This window comes from Phocoena sinus, chromosome X (assembly GCF_008692025.1).
Source record: "Phocoena sinus isolate mPhoSin1 chromosome X, mPhoSin1.pri, whole genome shotgun sequence".
Taxonomy (NCBI): domain Eukaryota; kingdom Metazoa; phylum Chordata; class Mammalia; order Artiodactyla; family Phocoenidae; genus Phocoena; species Phocoena sinus.
The window spans coordinates 16797392-16808575 of record NC_045784.1 but is presented as its reverse complement, the minus strand read 5'-3'; positions in this window follow the sequence as shown (position 1 = coordinate 16808575).

Genomic DNA, 11184 nt, shown 5'->3' with positions numbered 1-11184 from the left:
CAGCCATGTGGCCAAAAAAATGTTTTTTTTAATTAAATTAAACATAGACGCCTTGGGGTAAGCATAATAACGCCACTCCACCAAAGATGTCCACGTCCTCATCCCTGGAAAGTGTGACTATGTTACCTGGCAAAAGGAAATTTGCAGGTGTGATTAAGTTAATGATCTTGCACTGGGGAGATTGTTCTGGATTATCCAGGTGGGCTAATATAATCACAAGGGGTTTTATTAGCAGAACAGGGAGACAAGGTAGTTACAGAAGGAGCTGTGATGATGGAAGCAGAGTTCAGAGAGATGTAATTGCTGACGGGAAAAGGGCCACGAACTCCGGAACGCCAGCAGCCTCGAGTCTCTAGAACTGGAAAAGACAAGGAAATGGGTTCTCCCGTAGAGCCTCTGGAGGGAGTTCAGCCAGGCCAACACCTTCATTTCAGCCCAGTGACCCCCATTTTGGACTTCTGACTTCTGGAATGGTAAGGTAAATTTGTGTTGCTTTAAGCCACTCCGTTTGTAATAATTTGTTACAGCGGGGACGGGAAAGTGCTCTACACACGTTGTAAACAATTGTCCTAAATAAGGCTTCTCTCGCTATGCGTGGACCCCTGCTTTCCTCCCTTGTATTCCTCAGTTCCATTCCCCAGGGGGATCCACTTTCAAATCTTATGCCTCTGTCTTCTGGATTTACCTCCTTATATCTAAATAACATACCTGGGCTTCCCTGGTGGGGCAGTGGTTAAGAATCCACCTGACAATGCAGGGGACACGGGTTCAAGCCCTGGTCCAGGAAGAACCCACATGCCGCGGAGCAACTAAGCCCGTGCACCACAACTACTGAGCTTGTGCTCTAGAGCCCACGAGCCACAACTACTGAGCCTGTGTGCCACAACTACTGAAGCCCGCCCACCTAGAGCCCATGCTCCGCAATGAAGAGTAGCCCCTGCTCACAACTAGAGAAAGCCCACACACGGCAATTAAGACCCAGTGCAGCCAAAAATAAATAAATAAATAACATGCCTATACTGCTATTTCTTGACATTAATTTTAGGCACTATCTATTGAGCTCCTCTTAGAATCACCTCCATTACCCTTCCCAACTTCTCACCCCAAAGTCACCCACTATATTATTATCATATTTTTTGGTTAATCAATATATTAATTGCTTTACATTTTATGACCACATATTGTTTGTTAAATGAACCACATAGTTTATACTATAGATTGTTTTCCTTCTTTTTTTTTTACAACTTGTTTCTCCTGATGTTAATAACTGTCTTGACTTTATTTGCTGAGTTTTTAGGCCTCATTCAAATCCTCTGTATTAGTTTCCTATTGCTGCTATAATAAGGCCAGAAGTCTAAAATGGGTCTCACTGGGCTAAAATCAAGGTGTTGGCAGGGCTGCATTCCTTCTGGAAGCTCTAGGGGAAAAGCCATTCCCTTGTTTTTCCAGCTTTCAAAGGTTGCCTGCATTCCTTGGCCCCTTCCATCTTCCACGTTGGTTACAGCTGGTCCCGTCTTTCTCACGCTGCACCACTCTGACTCTTTTTCTGCCTCCCTGTTGCATATTTAAGGACCGTTGTGATTACATTGGGCCCACCTGGATAATCCAGCCTCCTCGCCCCTTCCCGGGGTTGGCTGATGAGCAACGTTAATTCCATCTGCAACCTTAATTTCTCTTTTCCATCTAACCTAACATATTTACAGGTTCCAGGAATTAGGATGTGGGCATCTTTGGCTGCGGGGGGCATTATTCTCCCTACCACGTCATCCACCAGATCTGCCAAAGGTAATGAATAACATGTTCCGCATAGTCAATGAAATCAGAACTCCCTCCTCGAGTTCTCCGTGTTGTTTCAGCTGAACCGATTGCCCTCTGGTCTTGCTACACAGCGTCATCCAGGGATCGTCCTGTCACTGCTCCCTTGGGTGGCACCCTTAGTTTCCTGGGTCTCGTATCTTCCATATTCTTAGTGTCCTCCTTTCTCTGCTGGGGCACATCCTTCTGACGTTTCTGAAGGAAGAGTACATGGGAGGCATGCATTTGGAGTCCTCGCATGTCTGGAAATGTCATTCTTCCACTTTCATATTTGATTGATGGTTTGGTTGAGTGTAGAATTCTAGGTTGAGGGTCATTAACTCTCAGAATGTGGAAGGTATTGCTCTGTTATCTCCCAACTTCTAGAGACCTGATTGAGACGTCTCATACTATTCTGATCCCCAATCCCTTTGTTAAGCAACTTGCTTGTTCTCTCCGGAAGATTTTAGGATTTATCACTGGTATTCTGAATTTCATGAGACTATGTCCTGGTGTGAATCTCTTTTTATTCATTGTCTTGGACACCTGATGGGCCCGTTCCATGTGGAGACAATTGGCCTTCAATTTAGGGACTTTTTTTGTATTATTAATTTGATAATTTCCTTCCATTTATTGTTTCCTGGACTACACATAAGTTGGATATTTGACCTTCTGGAATGATCCTCTATATTTCCTATCCCTTCTGTTCTATTTTCTATTTCACTGTCTTTTATTTTACCTCCTGGGAGATTTCCTTGACTTTATATAACAACTCTTTTATTCAGCTTTTTAAATTTTGGCTATAATATTTTGTACTCCAAGATCTTTCTCATCCTCTTGATTGCAACAACTTTGCCTCCTCTTCCCCCTCCTCCCCCCTCCCTTTCTCTCTTTATCTCCCTCTTTCTCTCTCTCTCTTTCTATTTTTTATTTGTGTCCTGTCCTTGTTTCATGGATACAATATCGTCTCTTCACATTTTGAGAATCTTTTAGTGTTTGGTTTTTTTTCCTCCTTATATAGTATTTATTTTATTTTATTAAAAACATTTTAATTGAGGTAACATTATATAAGTTTCCTGTGTACAACATTGTATTTCGACTCGTGTATACCCTACAACGTGCTCCATGGATCACCATACAGTTGACCCCCTTTACCCATTTCACCCTCCCCCTCTCCCACTCTGGTAACCACTACTCTGTTTTCTGTATCTGACTGTTTGTTTTGGTTTAGGTTTAGTTCACTTATTTTGTTTTTCTTTTCTTTTTTTAGATTCCACATATCAGTTAAATCATACTGTATTTGTCTTTCTCTGTCTGACTTATTTCACTTAGCATAATACCCTCAAGGTCTCATCCATGTTGTCACAAATGGCAAGATTTCATTCTTTATTCTGGCTGAATAGTATTCCATTTTGTGTGTGTGTGTGTGTGTGTGTGTGTGTGTGTGTGTATACACACACACACACACACATACTGCATCTTCTTTTTTTTTTTTTTTTTTAAACATCTTTATTGGGGTATAATTGCTTTACAATGGTGTGTTAGTTTCTGCTTTACAACAAAGTGAATCAGCTATACATATACATATATTCCCATATGTCTTCCCTCTTGCGTCTCCCTCCCTCCCACTCTCCCCATCCCACCCTTCCAGGCTGTCACAAAGCACCGAGCTAATATCCCTGTGCCTTGCGGCTGCTTCCCCCCAGCTATCTACCTTACTACGTTTGTTAGTGTGTATATGTCCATGACTCTCTCTCGCCCTGTCAAAACTCACCCTTCCCCCTCCCCATATCCTTAAGTCCGTTCTCCAGTAGGTCTGCGTCTTTATTCCTATCTTACCCCTAGGTTCTTCATGACATTTTTTTCCCTTAAATTCCATATATATGTGTTAGCATACGGTATTTGTCTTTTTCTTTCTGACTTACTTCACTCTGTATGACAGATTCTAGGTCTATCCATCTCATTACAAATAGCTCAATTTCATTTCTTTTTAAGGCTGAGTAATATTCCATTGTGTATATGTGCCACATCTTCTTTATCCATTCATCCGATGATGGGCGCTTAGGTTGTTTCCATGTCCTGGCTATTGTAAATAGAGCTGCAATGAACATTTTGGTACATGACTCTCTTTGAATTTTGGTTTTCTCAGGGTATATGCCAAGTAGTGGGATTGCTGGGTCATATGGTAATTCTATTTGTAGTTTTTTAAGGAACCTCCATACTGTTCTCCACAGTGGCTGAACCAATTCACATTCCCACCAGCAGTGCAAGAGTGTCCCCTTTTCTCCACACCCTCTCCAGCATTTATTGTTTCTTGATTTTTTGATGATGGCCATTCTGACTGGTGTGAGATGATATCTCATTGTAGTTTTGATTTGCATTTCTCTAATGATTAATGATGTTGAGCATTCTTTCATGTGTTTGTTGGCATTCTGTATATCTTCTTTGGAGAAATGTCTATTTAGGTCTTCTGCCCATTTTTGGATGGGGTTGTTTGTTTTTTTGTTATTGCGCTGCATGAGCTGCTTGTAAATTTTGGAGATTAATCCTTTGTCAGTTGCTTCATTTGCAAATGTTTTCTCCCATTCTGAGGGTTGTCTTTTGGTCTTGGTTATGGTCTCCTTTGCTGTGCAAAAGCTTTGAAGTTTCATTAGGTCCCATTTGTTTATTTTTGTTTTTATTTCCATTACTCTAGGAGGTGGGTCAGAAAGGATCTTGCTGTGATTTATGTCATAGAGTGTTCTTCCTATGTTTTCTTCTAAGAGTTTGATAGTTTCTGGCCTTACATTTAGGTCTTTAATCCATTTTGAGCTTATTTTTGTGTATGGTGTTAGGGAGTGATCTAATCTCATACTTTTACATGTACCTGTCCAGTTTTCCCAGCACCATTTATTGAAGAGGCTGTCCTTTCTCCACTGTACATTCCTGCCTCCTTTATCAAAGATAAGGTGTCCATATGTGCGTGGGTTTATCTCTGGGCTTTCTATCCTGTTCCACTGATCTATCTTTCTGTTTTTGTGCCAGTACCATACTGTCTTGATTACTGTTGCTTTGTAATATAGTCTGAAGTCAGGGAGCCTTATTCCTCCAGCTCCTTTTTTCGTTCTAAAGATTGCTTTGGCTATTCGGGGTCTTTTGTGTTTCCATACAAATTGCGAAATTTTTTGTTCTAGTTCTGTGAAAAATGCCAGTGGTAGTTTGATAGGGATTGCATTGAATCTGTAGATTGCTTTGGGTAGTAGAGTCATTTTCACAATGTTGATTCTTCCCATCCAAGAACATGGTATATCTCTCCATCTATTTGTATCATCTTTAATTTCTTTCATCAGTGTCTTATAATTTTCTGCATACAGGTCTTTCGTATCCTTAGGTAGGTTTATTCCTAGATATTTTATTCTTTTTGTTGCAATGGTAAATGGGAGTGTTTTCTTGATTTCACTTTCAGATTTTTCATCATTAGTATATAGGAATGCCATAGATTTCTGTGCATTAATTTTGTATCCTGCTACTTTACCAAATTCATTGATTAGCTCTAGTAGTTTTCTGGTAGCATCTTTAGGATTCTCTATGTATAGTATCATGTCATCTGCAAACAGTGACAGCTTTACTTCTTCTTTTCCGATTTGGATTCCTTTTATTTCCTTTTCTTCTCTGATTGCTGTGGCTAAAACTTCCAAAACTATGTTGAATAAGAGTGGTGAGAGTGGGCAACCTTGTCTTGTTCCTGATCTTAGTGGAAATGCTTTCAGTTTTTCACCATTGAGGATGATGTTTGCTGTGGGCTTGTCATATATGGCTTTTATTATGTTTAGGAAAGTTCCCTCTATGCCTACTTTCTGGAGGGTTTTTATCATAAATGGGTGTTGAATTTTGTCGAAAGCTTTCTCTGCATCTATTGAGATGATCATATGGTTTTTCTCCTTCAATTTGTTAATATAGTTTATCACATTGATAGATTTGCGTATATTGAAGAATCCTTGCATTCCTGGAATAAACCCCACTTGATCATGGTGTATGATCCTTTTAATGTGCTGTTGGATTCTGTTTGCTAGTATTTTGTTGAGGATTTTTGCATCTATGTTCATCAGTGATATTGGCCTGTAGTTTTCTTTCTTTGTGACATCCTTGTCTGGTTTTGGTATCAAGGTGATGGTGGCTTCGTAGAAGGAATTTGGGAGTGTTCCTCCCTCTGCTATATTTTGGAAGAGTTTGAGAAGGATAGGTGTTAGCTCTTCTCTAAACGTTTGATAGAATTCACCTGTGAAGCCATCTGGTCCTGGGCTTTTGTTTGTTGGAAGGTTTTTAATCACAGTTTCAATTTCAGTGCTTGTGATTGGTCTGTTCATATTTTCTATTTCTTCCTGATTCAGTCTTGGCAGGTTGTGCATTTCTAAGAATTTGTCCATTTCTTCCAGATTGTCCATTTTATTGGCATAGAGTTGCTTGTAGTAATCGCTCATGATTTTTTTTATTTCTGCAGTGTCAGTTGTTACTTCTCCTTTTTCATTTCTAATTCTATTGATTTGAGTCTTCTCCCTTTTTTTCTTGATGAGTCTGGCTAGTGGTTTATCTATTTTGTTTATCTTCTCAAAGAACCAGCTTTTAGTTTTATTGATCTTTGCTATTGTTTCCTTCATTTCTTTTTCATTTATTTCTGATCTGATTTTTATGATTTCTTTCCTTCTGCTAGCTTTGGGGTTTTTTTGTTCTTCTTTCTCTAATTGCTTGAGGTGCAAGGTTAGGTTGTTTATTCGAGATGTTTCCTGCTTCTTAAGGTGGGCTTGTATTGCTATAAACTTCCCCCTTAGAACTGCTTTTGCTGCATCCCATAGGTTTTGGGTCGTTGTGTCTCCATTGTCATTTGTTTCTAGGTATTTTTTTATTTCCTCCTTGATTTCTTCAGTGATCACTTCATTATTAAGTAGTGTATTGTTTAGCCTCCATGTGTTTGTATTTTTTACAGATCTTTTCCTGTAATTGATATCTAGTCTCATGGCGTTGTGGTCGGAAAAGATACTTGATACAATTTCAGTTTTCTTAAATTTACCAAGGCTTGATTTGTGACCCAAGATATGATCTATCCTGGAGAATGTTCCATGAGCACTTGAGAAAAATGTGTATTCTGTTGTTTTTGGATGGAGTGTCCTATAAATATCAATTAAGTCCATCTTGTTTAATGTATCATTTAAAGCTTGTGTTTCCTTATTTATTTTCATTTTGGATGATCTGTCCATGGGTGAAAGTGGGGTGTTAAAGTCCCCTACTATGAATGTGTTACTGTTGATCTCCCCTTTTATGGTTGTTAGTATTTGCCTTATGTATTGAGGTGCTCCTATGTTGGGTGCATAAATATTTACAATTGTTATATCTTCTTCTTGGATCAATCCCTTGATCATTATGTAGTGTCCTTCTTTGTCCCTTTTAATAGTCCTTATTTTAAAGTCTATTTTGTCTGATATGAGAATTGCTACTCCAGCTTTCTTTTGGTTTCCATTTGCATGGAATATCTTTTTCCATCCCCTTACTTTCAGTCTGTATGTGTCTCTAGTTCTGAAGTGGGTCTCTTGTAGACAGCATATATAAGGGTCTTGTTTTTGTATCCATTCAGCCAATCTGTGTCTTTTGGTGGGAGCATTTAGTCCATTTACATTTAAGGTAATTATTGATATGTATGTTCCTATTTCCATTTTATATACTGTTTTGGGTTCGCTACTATAGGTCATTTCCTTCTCTTGTGTTTCGTGTCTAGAGAAGTTCCTTTAGCATTTGTTGTAAAGCTGGTTTGGTGGTGCTGAACTCTCTCAGCTTTTGCTTGTCTGTAAAGGTTTTAATTTCTCCATCAAATGTGAATGAGATCCTTGCTGGGTAGAGTAGTCTTGGTTTCAGGCTATTCTCCTTCATCACTTTCAGTATGTCCTGCCACTCCCTTCTGGCTTGTAGGGTTTCTGCTGAGAGATCAGCTGTTAACCTTATGGGGATTCCCTTGTGTGTTATTTGTTGTTTTTCCCTTGCTGCTTTTAATATGCTTTCTTTGTATTTAATTTTTGACAGTTTGATTAATATGTGTCTTGGCGTGTTTCTCCTTGTATTTATCCTGTATGGGACCCTCTGTGCTTCCTGGACTTGATTAACTATTTCCTTTCCCATATTAGGGAAGTTTTCAACTATAATCTCTTCAAATATTTTCTCAGTCCCTTTCTTTCTTTCTTCTTCTTCTGGAACCCCTATAATTCGAATGTTGGTGCGTTTCATGTTGTCCCAGAGGTCTCTGAGACTGTCCTCAGTTCTTTTCATTCTTTTTTCTTTATTCTGCTCTGCAGTAGTTATTTCCACTACTTTATCTTCCAGGTCACTTATCCGTTCTTCTGCCTCAGTTATTCTGCTATTGATCCTATCTAGAGTGATTTTAATTTCATTTATTGCATTGTTCATCGTTGCTTGTTTCATCTTTAGTTCTTGTAGGTCCTTGTTAACTGTTTCTTGCATTTTGTCCATTCTACTTCCAAGATTTCGGATCATCCTTACTATCATTATTCTGAATTCTTTTTCAGGTAGATTGCCTATTTCCTCTTCATTTGTTAGGTCTGGTGGGTTTTTATCTTGCTCCTTCATCTGCTGTGTGTTTTTCTGTCTTCTCATTTTGCTTATCTTACTGTGTTTGGGGTCTCCTTTTTGCAGGCTGCAGGTTCGTAGTTCCCGTTGTTTTTGATGTCTGTCTCCAGTGGCTAAGGTTGTTTCAGAGGGTTGTGTAGGCTTCCTGGTGGAGGGGACTAGTGCCTGTGTTGTGCTGGATGAGGCTGGATCTTGTCTCTCTAGTGGGCAGGTTCACGTCTGGTGGTGTGTTTTGGGGTGTCTGTGGCCTTATTATGATTTTAGGCAGCCTCTCTGCTAATGGGTGGGGTTGTGTTCCTGTTTTGCTAGTTGTTTGGCATAGGTTGTCCAACACTGTGGCTTGCTGGTCGTTGAGTGAAGCTGGGTGCTGGTGTTAAGATGGAGGTCTCTGGGAGATTTCCGCTGTTTAATATTATGTGGAGCTGGGAGGTCTCTTGTTGACCAGTGTCCTGAAGTTGGCTCTCCTACCTCAGAGGCAGAGCCCTGACTCCTGGCTGGAGCACCAAGAGCCTTTCATCCACACGGCTCAGAATAAAAGGGAGAAAAAGTAGAGAGAATTAGTAGAAGTATGAGGAAAGAAAGAAGGAAAGGAGGAAAGGAAGGAAGGAAGAAAGAAGCAAAGAAGGAAAGAAAGGAGGGAGGGGGGGAGGGAGGGAGGAAGGAAGGAAGGAGGGAAAGAAGGAAAAAAAGACAGAAAGAAAGATGATACAGTAAAAATAAAATAAAGTATAATATAGTTATTGAATTAAAAAATATTTAGAAAAAAAAAGGGACGGATAGAACCTTAGGACAAATGTTGGAAGCAAAGCTATACAGAGAAAATCTTTCACAGAAGCATACACATACACCTTCACAAAAAGAGGTAAAGGGGGAAAAATCATAAATCCTGCTCCCTGAGACCACCTCCTCAATTTGGGGTGATTCGTTGTCTAAAGGAGGAAGGGAAGGAAGGAAAGAAAGAAAGAACGAAGGTAAAGTATAATAAAGTTATTACAATTAAACTTAATTATTAAGAAAAAGAATTTTTTAAAAAAAGTCATGGACGGATATAGCCCTAGGACAAATGGTGGAAGCTAGAGTATACAGACTAGATGTCACACAGGAGCATACACGTACACCTTCACAAAAAGAGGAAAAGGGAAAAAAATCATAGATCTCGCTCCTAAATTCCCCCTCTTCAATTTGGGATCATTCCTTGTCTATTCAGGTATTCCACAGATGCAGGGTATATCAAGTTGATTGTGGAGCTTTAATCCGCTGCTTCTGTGGCTGCTGGGAGAGATTTCCCTTTCTCTTCTTTGTTTTCACAGCTCTCAGGAGCTCAGCTTTGGATTTGGCCCTGCCTCTGCGTGTAGGTCGCTGGAGGGCGTCTGTTTTTTCGCTCAGACAGGACGGGGTTAAAGGAGCCGCTGATTCGGGGCCTCCGGCTCACTCAGGCCGGGGGTTGGGGGATGGGGGAAGGAGGGGCACTGCGTGCGGGGCCGGCCTGCGGGCGGCAGAGGCAGCGTGACGTTGCGGCAGAGGCCGGCGTGACGTTGCACCAGCCTGAGACCCGCCGTGCGTACTCCCGGGGAAGTTGTCCCTGGATCCCGGGAACCTGGCAGTGGCGGGCTGCACAGGCTCCGCGGAAGAGGGGTGTGGAGAGTGACCTGTGCTCGCACACAGGCCCCTTGGTGGCGGCAGCAGCAGCCTTAGCGTCTCCCGCCCGTCTCTGGGGTCCGCGGTTTTAGCCGCGGCTCGCGCCCGTCTCGGGGGCTCGCGCCCTCAGCCGCGGCTCGCGCCCGTCTCTTGGGTTTGCGCTTTTAGCCGCGGCTCGCGCCCGTCCCTGGAGTTCCTTTAAGCAGCGCTCTTAAACCCCTCTCCTCGCGCACCAGGAAACAAAGAGGGAAGAAAAAGTCTCTTGCCTCTTCGGCCGGTGCAGGCTTTTCCCCGAACTCCCTCCCGGCTAGTCGTGGTGCACTAACCCCTTCAGGCTATGTTCAAGCCGCCAACCCCAGTCCTCTCCCTGAGCTCCGTCCAAAACCAAAACCCGAGCCTCAGCTCGCAGCCCCGCCCGCCCCGGCGGGTGAGCAGACAAGCCACTCGGGCTGGTGAGTGCCGGTCAGCACCGATCGTCTGTGCAGGAATCTCCCCGCTTTGCCCTCCGCACCCGTCGCTGTGCACTACTCCGCGGTCCCGAAACTCCCCCCTCTGCCTCCCGCAGTCTCCGCCCACGGAGGGGCTTCCTAGTGTGTGGAAACTTTTCCTCCTTCACAGCTCCCTCCCACTGGTGCAGGTGCCGTCCTTATTCTTTTGTCTCTGTTTTTTCTTTTGCCCTACCCAGTTACGTGGGGAGTTTCTTGCCTTTTGGGAGGTCTGAGGTCTTCTGCCAGCCTTCAGTAGGAGTTCTGTAGGAGTTGTTCCACGTGTGGATGTATTTCTGGTGTATCCGTGGGGAGGAAGGCGATCTCCGCGTCTTACTCTTCCGCCATCTTCAAGGTCCCCCTACTGCATCTTCTTTATCCATTCATCTGTTGATGGGCACTTAGGTTGTTTCAACCTTTTAGTGTTTGGTTTTTGATGAAGTCTTCTTTTGTTCCCTGTATACTTGTTTTTTTCCCTTAGTTCCTTTTTTTGGTATGTATTTGTCGCTTTCCTTCACATGGAAATGTTTCTCAAATGTCTGGTGACCTTTGACCGTTGGTATTGAACACGAAGACACCTACAAGCCTTTTGGCCATCCTGTGGGGCTGGCAGGGACTCTGGTAAGGGGTGATAGAGCAGTGTGTCAGTTGTGGC